Source organism: Choloepus didactylus, chromosome 4 (genome assembly GCF_015220235.1).
Source record: "Choloepus didactylus isolate mChoDid1 chromosome 4, mChoDid1.pri, whole genome shotgun sequence".
NCBI classification, from domain to species: domain Eukaryota; kingdom Metazoa; phylum Chordata; class Mammalia; order Pilosa; family Megalonychidae; genus Choloepus; species Choloepus didactylus.
The window spans coordinates 95,274,300-95,288,803 of record NC_051310.1 but is presented as its reverse complement, the minus strand read 5'-3'; the positions used below and the strand labels follow the sequence as shown (position 1 = coordinate 95,288,803).

At 34.9% G+C, this 14,504-nt stretch overlaps 1 protein-coding gene across 3 annotated transcripts in view; it reads left to right on the top strand.

The window, feature by feature from the left end:
• Positions 1-14,504, top strand: part of HDGFL3 (HDGF like 3) — a 133,988-nt gene that overhangs the window by 41,530 nt on the left and 77,954 nt on the right. The gene's annotated exons all lie outside the window — the stretch shown is intronic.

Here is a 14,504-nt window from a genome sequence, read left to right as displayed (position 1 = left end):
ATATCGAGTTAATATATTCCAAATGAACACTAAAAAGAGAACCCTGTAGAGAAATGCAAAAAATGATATGAACAGGCAATTCACTGAAGGGCAAATCCTAATAGCCAATATATGTATGAAAATATACTTAACCTCATCTTACATCAGGGAAATGCAAATTTAAAAGAGCAATAACACCTAATGCTGTCAGAGATTGGAAGGGAGGTCATTTTCATACCTTGGTGGAAATGTGAATTATTGCAGCCTTTTTTTGAAAGCAGTCTGGCAATACCTATTAAAATGAAAAATACCTCTAATCTATGATCCAACACTCTCACGCCTAGAAATCTGTCTCATGGAAATAGAAGCACCAGAGCATAAAAATATAAGTATGTTTACTGCAGCGTTTTTATTAGGGCATAAACAATGAAAACAAGGTAAATGCCCATCCCTCAGGAATGCTTGAACAAATTATAGTTTATCCAATCCCTGGATTATTACGCAGACATTAAAAAAGAATGAGTTAGATCTATGCAGTTGACTTTAAGGATTTTCATGATCTATTATAAAGTGAGAAAAACAAGATGCAGAGAATTGTATGTAATATGCTTCCATTAAAAAAAAACCAGTATACAACATTTTTATATGATCGTGTGAGCATGGAAAAAAGCATACTTCGTAATAAATAGTGTTAACTGGGGTTAAGTAATTCTGGGGGAGGATGGAAAGATAAGCCTCTACTCACATAAATACATACATACCTACATACATATCTTTTTAAAAAAAAAAAAAGATTTCCTTGATAAAACAGCTTCTGTGGCATAACCCATTTATGTAAAATATATTTATGTGTACATGTAAAAGACATGAAAAGTGGGTCAGCTATAATGGATAATCCTAAAGTATAATTAACTTTTAAATAAAATGTTAAATTGGGTATAATTGTCATGATTATTTTCTCTTTTCAGTGCTGGTTCAAGGTGGAGATTCTTGATAATTGATTAGATAAATTCAGTTAGCAATAGAATATAGTATTTAAATAGATTTATGGGATTATTATCATTTTATGCTCTCCATTAACTCCTATTACAACATCCATGTTCCTTTTGCTTTCTTAGCTTTCGGTCTTTTACCAAAGGTTTGTTTTGGGTGTAAATTAAATAATATGAGACTAAGAATAAAAAATAGAACAGGTTTATGTTTAAATCCATAAGCAGCTAGCAGTGTTCAGATGAGTGATAAGCCTACTGAATATCTTAATCATGAACACGCTTATCTGATTTCTATGTTGCTACACATATTTGCTCAATAGGTACTAAGAAACTCTCATACTGTTCAATTTTAAAGAGAAAAGTATTTAAATTATTATATTTATTGATTTTTAAATTGAAATTGAAACAGACATCATGACTGTCATTAATAATGCAGACGTCTTAGAGCAGCTTGGGGACCTGTAGATTTAGGAACTACCATTTCCAAAATGTTGGATTTAACAAAACTGGTTTACTTTTAAGTTTTGTCTGCATGTGCTACTTGGTGCTCATCTTGATCTGTATCCCACCTTTGTTCTTTATCCCTATGATTTAGTTGTTTTTACATGTTTCTTTCCTCATTTTATTACTTAGAAACTGTATTTTGCCAGTACTTTGTTCAGACTCACTCTGTGATGCCTAACTTGGCTCCTTTCCCTTAGGATGAGGTCCTGTCTAACTGTTCCAGTTACTCTCTGCTAATGAAAAGTCCTCCAGTCATTTCTAGCCAACTGAAGTCAATAATAAATATGGTCAGTTCCGTGTAATAATTAAAAACTTCAAATTTGATTTAAAACCAAACTTTCTCTCTTCTAAGGATGACCTACTACAGTGGGAAAGAGGGGCCAACTAGTTTTTCTTTCCTTACTAACTCAGTGAGCCCTCTTTGCACCGCTTGCTAACTGCGATCTCTGAGCCCTCTAGGGTTAAAGATGGGTAGGTCACAGGAAAGTTCTTACTTGACTAACACTGTTGTGAGCTGGTGTTGGTGCTCTCTAGGGTTAGGCAACTGTTAGAACTGATTGTTTTGCTCATGATCTTTTACCGTTTCTTCAGAGACACCCTGCATTAACTATCTCTTGTGGCATAACAAAGTCCCCCAAAACTTAGTGGCTTAGAACAACAAACTTTTATTGTCTCCTAGTTTCTGTGGGTCAGGAACACATGCCTGGATATTTGGGTCCTCTGGCTCTGAATCTCTGACTAGGCTACCATCCTCTTAAGACTTGACTGGAGATGAAGCTGCTTCCAAGCTCATTCCAGTAGTTTTTGGCAGGATTTGGTTCCTTATGTGTCATTGGCCTAAGGGCCTAATTTCCTCATGAGCTGTTGGCTATAGGTTTCCCTCAGTTTCTTACCATGTGGATTTCTCCATGTAGCAGCTCACAGAATGGAAACTGGCTTCCTCAGAACAGGCAAGCTAGAGAGCAAGAGAGAGTGTCATCAGGATGGAAGTCACAGTCTTTAATAACCTAAACTCAGAAGTGACATCCCATCACTTTTGCCCTTTTCTCTTCATTAGAAGTAAATCGCTAGATCCAGCCTACACTTAAGGATAGGAGATTACACAAGGGTGTGAATACCAGGAGATGGGGATTGTTGGGGGAGGTTTTAGAAGCAGCCTACTACTCCTCATCCCAGTATCCCTGGGATTACGTCATCTTTACTTCTTTTGATACAGATACAGGCAAAAGCATCCATCTTCTGAGTGCTCACTTACAATTCCTTGCTCCTGAGACGTCTCATGGTACATTTCCAGCTTCTTTTTGCCGAGGTCTGCTTCTTGGACAAGATTAAAGGCAACTCCATGCTAACCCCATAATCTGTAGCTGGGGATACAAGCCAGTGTGCAGCAACCACTTACATACTCTGCCATCAGAGCAACTAACCATCCAGTCCTATATCCTTTAGGTTTCTCAGGCTTATGTCAAACACCTTTCTTCTGTGGCTTCCAGGATCCAGAAGACATTTCTTCTGCTGTCCAAATGGACTTGTTGAAGCTTTTTTCTCTAGGTTGAGGTCTTTGGGGAGAGGGTGACTAAGACCCATATCTTTTTCCAAAAGTCCTCTCCTGATCACCAATCCTTCTCTTGCCCTCTCCATTCTCTTTTGTTAGTCTAGAGCTAAAGGTTACAAGGGTTTTTAACCATGTACTTTGCAAGTCTGGCATAGTAGCTCCCCCCTCACTTTAGAATGTTAGTATCTGCTGTCTTGGATCTTCAGCTGAAATTTAGACTCAGATAGTTTCAAAATAACATCCTGTTTCATCTGCTCTTTGCTTTCTTCCTACCCCTTCAGTGACTGCATATGCCCTTCATAGTTACCTGCAGTCACTGTGGCAAGAAAAGTGATTATTAGCTAATTTATTAAACCAAATAGTTGAACATAACAGAGAATAAATGGGGGAAAGTTAATAAGGAATGAGAAAGGAAGAGAAGAAGAAGGGGAAAGCAGTAGTACCTTATCTTGGTTCAGGTTAGGATGAACAGATAAATATTATCTTAATATTTGGTAAATATTATTGCTTTAATAATGTTTTTTGTAATATTGGAAGTGCTTTTAGAAATAAAAATGAGATATTTGAGTAAACTGTGGAAGTAAAGGTAAACAAGAAGAGAATAAACAGATATAAAAAGCGTAAAAATAAGATAACAAAAGCCACATATTATATAACCAGTATAAATGGTCTCCATTTGGATCAGTAAATAAAATCCCACAGTATTATGCTTATGAGACCCACATGATACAAAATAATAAAAGGCAAAATTACCCCCCAAATTGGAAAGATTATCAGGCTTGAATAAAATAAAAGGGGAGGTGGTAGTATTTCTATCAGATAAAATAGAACTTAAGGAAGAAAGCAGATATTACATATCATTTTATGTTGACAATTTAAAGCTCAATGCAATTAACAAAAAAAAAAAAAAAATAAGAGATGTGACCAAATTGATACAAGTCTTATGGACCAGATTCACTACTATTCAAATTTAGCTTTACATGATTACCTTTATAAAAGAAAAAATTGGAGGTAGGAAAGTAGGACTTAGAAGAACGGATTAAAGCATGAAATCTTTCCCCATTAAAATGTACAATAGAAAATTTTACATACAATTAGAGAAGTTTCCCTGAGGAAGACCAGCTAAGAATCCCAGGGACATGGAAATGGGAAGGCTAAAATTCTGCTAATATAAATTCCTAGAAACTCAAACCAGATTTATAACTGGAGACTCATTCCAAACTCTTCTTACTGTGGGAAAAGGTGCTCTTAATATCAAATCAGACAAAGTGCTCTTAATATCTCGTTGGTACAGGCCTTACGGGGGCTGGCTGTTTAAAGGAAAACTTGTCCTTAGCAGGGTCTGATAAATTAATTGTCCATTATTCTTTACCTCACAGCAGTTCCATTCTGCAAATATTTTTTGAATCAGACTTTCTGGGGACAGGGCCTAAGCATCTGTATTTTTATTAAATTACCATAAGAATAATTTATGCTTTTTTTTGTTTCTAATTTTAGAAGAAAATTTAGTTTTGTAACACTGAAAGTAAATGAGGCATATGTAAAATAAAAATCAATAGTCTGCCTCTCTTTTATCATTCCTACTTCTCTGAGATAACCCATGTTAACAGTTTGGTATGTACCCTTCCCTTTTCTATGCTTATAAACGTGCACACACACACAGTTTTATAGAATTACCATTTTTTATTCTGCAGCTTGCCCTTTTCACTTTTTCTTGATATATTATTAGCTTTCCAAGTCAGTACATACAGATCTTGGCTATGTGACATGCCATAGAATGGCTGCACCATAATTTAATCATTCATCCACTGAAGGCCTTTGAGTCATTTCTTGTTTGGGCAGGAGAGCTTCAGTGAACATCTTGGTACATTTATATTTACATACTCATGCTCTTATTTTTTAGGATAGATTGATTCCTGGAAGTGGTATTGTTAGGCCATGTGGTATGTATGTTTTTAATTTTCTAATATATATAGTCATCAACTTTTTAAATGTAGTGATTTGCATTCCCATTAATTATTTATGTGGGTGCCCTTTTCCCTGTACCCACTACTAGGCACATTTCTAACTTAAGAAAACAATTCCTTAAAAACACAAAAGTTGTTTTAGGGAGACAGTGGGAGAATTTTTTGATAATTTGGAAATACAAAATGTCTTTTAAGATCCAAACCCATAAGCCACAAAGAAAAAAATTAATAGTTTTATTGTATAAAAATTAACAATTTCTGCTGGCAAAAAAAAATAATATAAATGAAGTAAAGACACATAAGTGGGGCAAAAACATTTGTAACATATAATAGAAAAAGAGCTGTTTTATTTTTTTGATAAATTATTAAGTTTATTTATATTTTATCTTTTAAAAACCAGAACATAACAAATTTCACTTTCTGCCAAGTCTTCTTATTAGAAATATGTGAAGTGCACTTAACACAAGAACATAAGTCAAGTTCTCTGTACCACCAGTGAGGTGGACCTGCTCAAATCAGTTCCTTCAAATGAAGGTTTTGTCACATCTCCCACCAAACTTCTACAAAGATAATCTCAACTCAAGGAGTTTTGAGTGAACTTTTTCCAGAAATTACAGTGAAGAAGCTGACCTTAACATTTGGGTCCTTTCAAGCAACAGTACATTAGAAAAAAATATTGTCCCAAACGGGCCCAATCTTGGCTGGTGACTAGGCACCTGCATTGGCCCAAAGTGCTGCACCATTTGCAACCTCAGCCACCGACTAGAAAAATTTCCATATTTAAACAGTGTTGAACCTGGAAAAACAGACCTAATTCTCAAATGCCTTCTAGTTGATTAGAGAGTCTGCTCCTACAGTTAGACTGACAGCTTTTTAGCCTTATATTTATTAATATTTGTAAAATAACTTGAAACAAGTTTCTAGGAGACTGTTTTATTTTTATATATACTGAGCTTTTAGAAAAGGTCATTTAGAAAAGACAACAACCCAATAGAAAAATGGGCATTGGATGTGAAAATGCATTTTATAGAAATCATAGTACAAATGACTTTTTTACAAATATGAAAAGAGGTTCAGCATCGTCTGTAATTAAGAAAGTGCACATTAAAACAAAATACCATTTTTCACATAGCAAATTTGCGAAAGATTAAAAAATTGATAATAGCCATCATTAGTGAAGGTACAAAGACATTGGGAGTCTCACACATTACTTACGGAAGTGCAGATTGTGAAATCTCTGTAACTGGCAATTTGCCAGTGTTTTAAAAATTCTTTTATTAATTTTTTTCACTTACTGTATGTATATGGTTAAAAAATCAACCAAGGGTTATTATGAGAAACAAGGGCCTGCTGTCTCATCTTGATTTACTGACTAGGCAATGTCTATTGACTTCCATCTTAAGATAGAAGAGTGTAACCAGCTTGTTATACTACCCTCAATCTTTCCCGCCTTTCCTTCTACCTATTTTTACCAATATTAATTATGAAAATTTTCAGACATAAAGAAAAGTTGGCAGTATACAGCAAACACCTATATGCCTATCACCTAGATTCTACAGTTAACATTGTGCTAAACTTGTTTTATCACATTTCTATCCATCTCTGTCCATCCATGAATCCATCTTATCTTATGCATTTTAAAGTTGCAGACAGTGTATTTCATCCCTAAACACTTCAATATGCATATCATTAACTAGAGTTTAATATATATTTACATTTTTGAGGTAAAATTTACACATAGTAAATGCACACATCTTAAGTGTTCTATTTGATAAGTTCTGACAAATTTATACATCTGCATAACCCAACCCCCATCAAAATATGGATTACCATCATACTAGAAAATACTCTAATGCCACTTCAATCAATCTCTACCCTTTCCTTCCCCAGAGATGATCACTATTCTAATTTTTTTCTCCATAGATTAGCTTTTCCTTTTCTGGGATTTCTTATAAATGGAATCTTAGCAAAATATTTCTGAGATTCATCCCTGTTGTTGCACATATTAGTACATCATTCATTTTTTATTATTGAGTAGTATTCCCTTCTATGAATATAATAGTTTGTTTACCCATTCTCATGTTAATGGACATCTAGGCTGTTTCCAGATTTCCAGATTAATAAAGATGCTGTGAACATTCTTATACAAGTCTTTGTGTGGACATATTTCATTTCTCTTGGGTAAATAATCAGGAGTGGAATTGCTGCGTCACAGGAGAGATGAGTGTATTTACTTTCATAAGGAACTTCCAGAACTTTTTACAAAGCAATTGTACCATTTTACATTCCCACCAGTAATGTTTGGGAGTTCTGGCTGCTCCACATCCTTACCAGCATTTGGAGTTGGCAGCAGTTGAAATCACAGTTCCTATTAGTCCTAGCTGGGTTGTTTGCAGTCTGCCCTGTGTTCATAGTTTAGGGTTCAGCCAGAGTTCATATGCATGAAGAATTTAGGGCCCCCTCTCTGTGGCTCTCTCGTTTTTGGGGATATCCCTCCTCATTTTCCAGCTGCTGTGGTATCGCCAAAGGTGGTCAGCAGTTTGTCTTGAGTTGGAGCCTACCAGGGTTTGCCCTCAGGCAGAAAGTTTAGCAGCTCTCCCAGTGCTGTTCCTTCTTCCCTGTGTTAAGTCCTTTCATTTCTGCTGCTTTGGGTCACCTTCTGCCTTCAGATAGTTGTTTTTTATATTTTGACCAGGGCTTATGATTGTTATCTCTAAGAGAATGGGATTGGTCCTATAGGAGCTAGCCGGCTGTTACCAGAAGCAGAACCCCCTCCTATTTTTGATAATTACATTACTATTTTTACTTTTTCTTCTGTTTGTCTTGTAGTGTTGGATTATATAGTTAAACCTTTGAGTAGGTGTCCTGTTTACATCCCCACTTTTTACAATGCCCTCTCTAGGTTCTGATTCTGAACCTGGAGCATTCCTCCTTCCTTGGAAAATAAGCCTCCACCTTCACTGCTACTCCTCTCCTTTTCAAACACGTATTCACACACACACAGTTGGCTAGGTCTATAGGACTAGACTTCTGACTTCAGACATTCAAGGAATATTCCTTATGCATCTACCATGTTTCAGGCACTGTTTTAGACAGTAGGGTTTACAGTAGTGAACAAAAGTTTCCTCATGGAGATTATTTTCTGATGTGAAGAGACAGATAAATACACAATGTCAGGAAAATACTAAGAATAAAAATAAAGCAGAATAGAGATTAGAGAATGAGAGGGCCAAGGATGCTATTTTAAATTGGATTGTAAGAGAAGGCTCTCTGATGAGGTAATACTTAAGCAGAGGTTTGAATAAAGTAAGACAGTGAGCCATGAGTACTTCTGAGAAAAGAGACTTTGCCTAGGAAGGGACCTTAGTTTTCTTACCCAGCCCTCTGGCCCTTAGGACTCCTCACCCTCCATTCTACCCCCCAGACATCATTTGGAATCCTGAAATGAATGAAACCACTCAGCTACCTCACATCTGTCTTGAGCCACCATGTGCAACCCCATGCTATTATATCCTGATGAGATTCCCCTAATGTCAGTGCCTGTGTGAGCCAGATCAGAGTTTCCATGTCAATCTCTGAACTCAGCAACATCAAGGAAAAAAAAAAAACTATCAGATTTGATCACTTGATTAAAATAGGAATTTAGGCGTCTCAGAATAATGAATAATAAATTAATCAAAGTGACAATATAATATTTTAAGTAAATTAGATAACTTTTTTTTAAAAAGAACCTTGGCTCTTTCAGAAGCAAGGAATTCTTGTTAAAAAAAACTTTTAAAGTCATGACAAAGCACAAAATTCAGGAGGTTATCCTAGTGAGATACAGCATCTCTGCTATCTAGACAGATTATTCAGTGGAGGAAGAATAACCTTTTACCACATCTTGTTATAATGAGACTGAATAAGACCAATTTATTTTAACAGAGAAAACCAAATTCTAGTTTTGCATCAATAAATATTTTACATTAATGAATTCACAAGCTTTTTCTTTTTAATCTTATGAATAAATCCATCAAAACTGAGCCAGCTTTGGTAAAATTTTAATATTTCATTGCATATTTTCAGACTGTTATTTGCAGTTATTATAGTCCAAGGCAATAAGTTTTCCTTTTCACAAGCCTTCTACAGCTTTCAATATTCATCCATGTTTTGTCCTTCATCATTGTCTTTCACATTTTGGAACAACCAAGGCACTTTAGGACAAAATAATCTTTTCCCATTAATAAACAAAAGCACATCCTTACATACACAGTGGTACTTCTAAGGAGTCTTGTTGTAATAGAGTCTTGATCTCCATATTAATTATAACTTAGCCAAAGTTACTAAGTTCTGTATCACAGAGAGCTAGATAATTGAGAAATTTCTGTCATATGCAAGTTTTTAGCAGACCAGCAAAACTCATGGATACACATAATACACATATACTTTTTATACTTTCTTAAAGTGGCATAAATAAATGTTTATTAACGTGATTTAAATGTGCAACCACTACATAACATAAGGATTAAAATCAAAGATGTGTATGTACATGCACACACACACACCATATTTGGTGATCAGTGTTTTAGTATTCTGTCTTAGAAATTATTCAAGTATGCAAAGATTATCCATTAATTAACTCTATTTAATATTTGTCCAAGGTCTTAAGGTTAACTGAGAATATTGGAAATTATGCTTAACACACTGCAGAACATGATTACTATTGGTATAAAAATTTCTGTCAAAATTATAATTTGTTTACATTATATGGTAATAATACTAATTTATCTGATAAGTAGACCAGTATAAGAAGTTCAGATATAATTATTATCCTCATGAGAAAAAAAATCCAATCTTATTTTAAAAAATGAAACATTGGCTTACGTTGTACCCCACACTGACTAAATTCAGGAAAAGAAAAATAGCTGTTTTAAACCAAAATTATCAGTTTGATTTTTTCAAGTATTCACTTTGATTACACAAATTTGAATTCTTATATAAAAATGCTTCTGAGCTACCAGTTTCTGGGATAAGGTTTTTCCCTAAAAGTCCGCATTAGAATTAAAAATTCAGTTTATTTCTTGAGGATTCTTATGATCCCTTATATTAGATTTTTGTAAGTCTTATTAGTTTTTATAAACCAATTGAAATGGAGCTCCTTTAGTTTACGAAATTTATATCTAATTTGTTAATACCTTTTCCGGAGGAATGAAAATATTTTAAACTCGCCCTGTTGAAGAGTAAAGACTTTTCTTGAGTACAGACATGCAGAAAACTTGGAGCTTCAGGTCTCCAACTTCTTAAGCCACAGGTCAGAGCCACAGGACAAACTCACCAGTAAACATCTGAAAGGGCTTTTCTCCTTTCCAGTAGAAGCAAGTTGTTTTCTTCTGCATGCAAAAAAGACTAATGCACCAGATTTTATGTTCTGTTTTTGTCCATTCAAAATATAATATTTATTTTAAGTTGTTTTTGTGGAGTTGTATTGAATGTAACACATTCATGGTTTTCACAGAAGTTATATAGTAGGTAGATAACAGGGAAACCCTGGAAACAAGGAGATGCTTTGGAATGCTACTATAATGGCCTTGTTCAGAGACCATGAGAACTTGATTTACAGGCGTAATAATGGAAATGGTAATCAGTTTTGGAGACATTTTAGGGGCTAAATTGGTAGGATTTGGTGACCAACTGAATGTCAGGGTTGAGGAAATAATCAAGAGCTTAATGTTTCTTTCTCGGTAGCATAGTGGACAGTTGTGCCAAGAAGAACTAAGATAGGAAACAAACAGAGATCAGAGGAAGTTAGTTCAGTTTTAGACAAGCCATGGAATCCTGGTCCTTGAAGGAAATCTAGAGGCTGCCTAATCCTACTATCTCCAACAGATGTGGGCAGTCAAGGCCACAAGAGATTGTGACATCTTTGATATCACGATTTAAATTGAAACCAAGACTGAAATACAAGTTCTGGACTCAAAGTCCTTATTTGCTCAGTGCACCAGAAAGTCTTTGCTCTCTGATATGTAGCTCGTTCAGTTCAGAGGAGATGAACCTGTGATGGTGCGGTAATCCTCAGGCTGTAGCCATGTGTTAGTTCAGAAGGCCTATAGAGTTCTTCAAGAGACCAGATAGGAGACCCTTTTCCTTATTCACTACATTAGAAGTGTGCCTCGTCTCTTATTTGTAGTCGTTTTTGAGCTTAAGCTGCTTAAAGGACCTATAAATAAAGATGTTTCGTAGACATTTGTAATTTCATACCTGAAATCCAAAGAAGTTGGGGCTAGAGATCGACATTTGGGAGTCCATCACAATAATGGCAAAAATTGAAATCAAATTGAAATTGAATGGGATTGCTTAGAAAGATATCATAGTTTGAGGAAAGATGAGATCTTGGAATGGAACCCAAAGAAATACCTAGAATTATTGTGAGAGTATAAAGAGAAGAGCCAAAGAAACAGATCTCTCAGAAAAGTAGATAGGAAGAGAACTAGGGGAGAGTGGTGCTGTGGAAGCCAAGGGAGGAGATTTTTAAGGTGTTTATTAACAGTGATAAGGACCATAGAGAAGGCAAGTGGATATGGACTGGGAAGGAAATCATCATTGGTGACCTTTGAAAGAATTGGTAGTGTGGTGTTGATAGAGTTAAAATGCCTTAGATTAAGAAAGAGATGGGAAGCAAGAAAGTAGAAACCACCATGTTGGTACATTATTCTCTTACAAGTTTGGATCATAAGAGAAAAGAGGGTAGTTTAATATGGAGACAAAGTCAAAAGAAGATTTGGGGAATGAGAAGATATGAGCACTTTACCTATACATTTATTCAACTATCCACTTGACAAATAGTTCAAAGCAACCAGACCTCCTTTTGGTAATACTTTTTTCAGTTTAATTTTGTGTTAATATGTATGTAACTGATATAGTAAATATATATATATTGAATGCCTTTAATTGGCATATTGTAATAAAACTGGTTGTCTTCCCAAAATTCTCCATAATATACTTTGTACTTATTATAACAGATTGATCTTTCTCTTCTCTTAATTGCAAACTGTTGAGATTTTGCTCTAACTTAATTAATCTTTAAAATAGTTAGGAGAAAGTTTCCATAATCCATTGTATTATTTTAGATAGAGCATTAACATTTTCAAGAACGATTAGCTTAGCCATTCTGAACCAGATATTTTTGCTCTGTTTTAATGCCAGTATCTTCTCTTTATATGTATATAATATATATATTTCTATACCTCTTTTTATTATCGTTATTGATTGCTCAAGGGCTGACCATATGTATCCTTAATGTATTAATGTCTATTTAGAGACTATTTTACCATTTCACACATCACAACTAATGCTTCATAGTTCCTGCTTACTTCATACCTGACACTCGCTACTTCACATTTCCACCTTCACCATCAGCCTTACAGCAGTTTAATTTCATATACTCATCCTCCCATACTTTATGCTATCATGTCTTCTACCTACTTCTACCTTATAATGTAATTATTTTTTCTTTAAATAGTCCATTGTCTTTAAAGGAGATTAGGAGAAGAAGAAAAAAACATAGTTTTTTATGTTTTTTCACTTACCACTTCATTACTCTTCTTTCCTTCCTGCAGATTTGAGTTTCTTTATGGTATCTTTTCCTTCAGCCTGAAGAACACTCCTTATGGTGCAGGTCTGCTTGTAACAAGTTCTCTCAACTTTTGTTTCTTTGTTTATCTATATCATGCTCATTTTTTAATATAGATAGCAATAGCAAATGGATTGAGAATTTTTTCTTTCTACACTTTAAAGATGTGATTCCATTTCTTATGGTCTCCATTATATCTGATGATAAGTCAGGGACATTCTTATTGCTTCTTTGTATTGTAATTTGTCTTTTTTAATTAACTGCTTCAAAGATTTTCTCTTTATTTTTGGTTTTCAACAGTTTGACTATGATATGTCTAGGTATGATTTTCTTTGAATTTATTCTGATGGAGATTTGCTTATCTTCTTTGATATATGTCAATGTTTTTAATCAAATTTGGGGAATTTTTGGCCATTATTTTTTCAAATACAATCCTACCTCATTCTCACTGTTTTCCTTCTGAGATTCCTATTGCATTTATGGTAGATTATCTAATATTCTTCCACAAGTCCTTGAGGCTTTGTTTATATTTTATCAGTCTTTTTGCTCTCTGTTATTCAAGTTGGATCATTTCTATTGTCTTCAAATGCACTGATTCATTCTTTTGTTATCTCCAATCTGCTAGTAAGACCATCCAGTGAATTTTTCCTTTCAGTTACTGTAATTTTCAGTTGTAAACTTCCCATTTGGTTCTTTTTTATTCTCTGTCAGTTCATTAATTCCATATAAAGCTGCTTTAAAGTCTCTGTTAAACCCAACATCTGGGTTGTCTTAGGATCAGTTTCTATTGACTACTTACTCTCTTGATCATTGGTTACATTTTCCTGTTTCTTTTTGTATCCAGTAATTTTTATTATGTATTGGACATTGTTGATGATACATTATTGAGATTCTGGATTCTTTCATTTTTTTCTTAAGAGTGATTTTATACTAATAGTTGATTATTGGCTGATCACTTTGAATTTGTATAACTTGGTCTTACCAAGGGTGACTCTTAGCGTGGCTCTATGGAAAGCCCAAGGTATTTCCCAAACTCAGCTAACTTGTTGGGACTCAACCTCTAAAATCTATCCCTCGAGGATCTTGTCAAGGCTGTGTTAGGGCAGGTGTAGAATAGGTCTCAGTATAGGTCTTAGTCCTTACTATTAGAGAAAAACTTTATGGTGTCTCAGCTGGATGCCTGAGGTATTAAAGGAGGTGTTTAAAAGGCTTTTCCACTGTGGCTGGGCTGGACCTTCAGTGTCCTCTGAAACTGATTGGCTTCCAATGCATCTGTTCCATTCTCATCCTCATAGCAGCAGCTCTCCCCTATGTATCTGATAAGTCTTTGTCAAAGACTCATAGGGGCTCCCTACACAGACTTCTGGGGCTCCCAGGTACACAGCTTCATCCTCTGCAGAGTCCTGTCCTCAGCTCAGCAGATCCATTGACTCTGCTTAGAATCTAGCTCACTGTGCCACTGTATGATAACTGTTCTAAGGCAGTGAGCTAGAGTAATTGTATCTCCTTGATCATTTCCCTTCTCTCCAGGAGGGTAGTCTTGTAAAAACACTTGACTCATATATTTTGTCCAGTTCTATGGTTGTTTACAGATAAAGGAGTGGTCCAGTACCAGTTAATGCTGTCGTAGTCAGAAGCATAAATCCTGCCTATGCATTTTGAATTATCAGAAATATGTTGGGACAGTATTCCTAATTCTCAGTGAAATGATCTGCATCTTCAGATGTGTTATTAAATGACAACAACAAAGAAATACCAGAAATTTTATATTCACAGAATGGCCATTGTCTGATATGAAGAAGGATTTATATTCTTACAGCTCTGAAAACACAAATGAAATTTAAAAGAGAAAGTTTTTATTCCTTAATCCCACTGATCTCATACTCTATATTTTTCATATT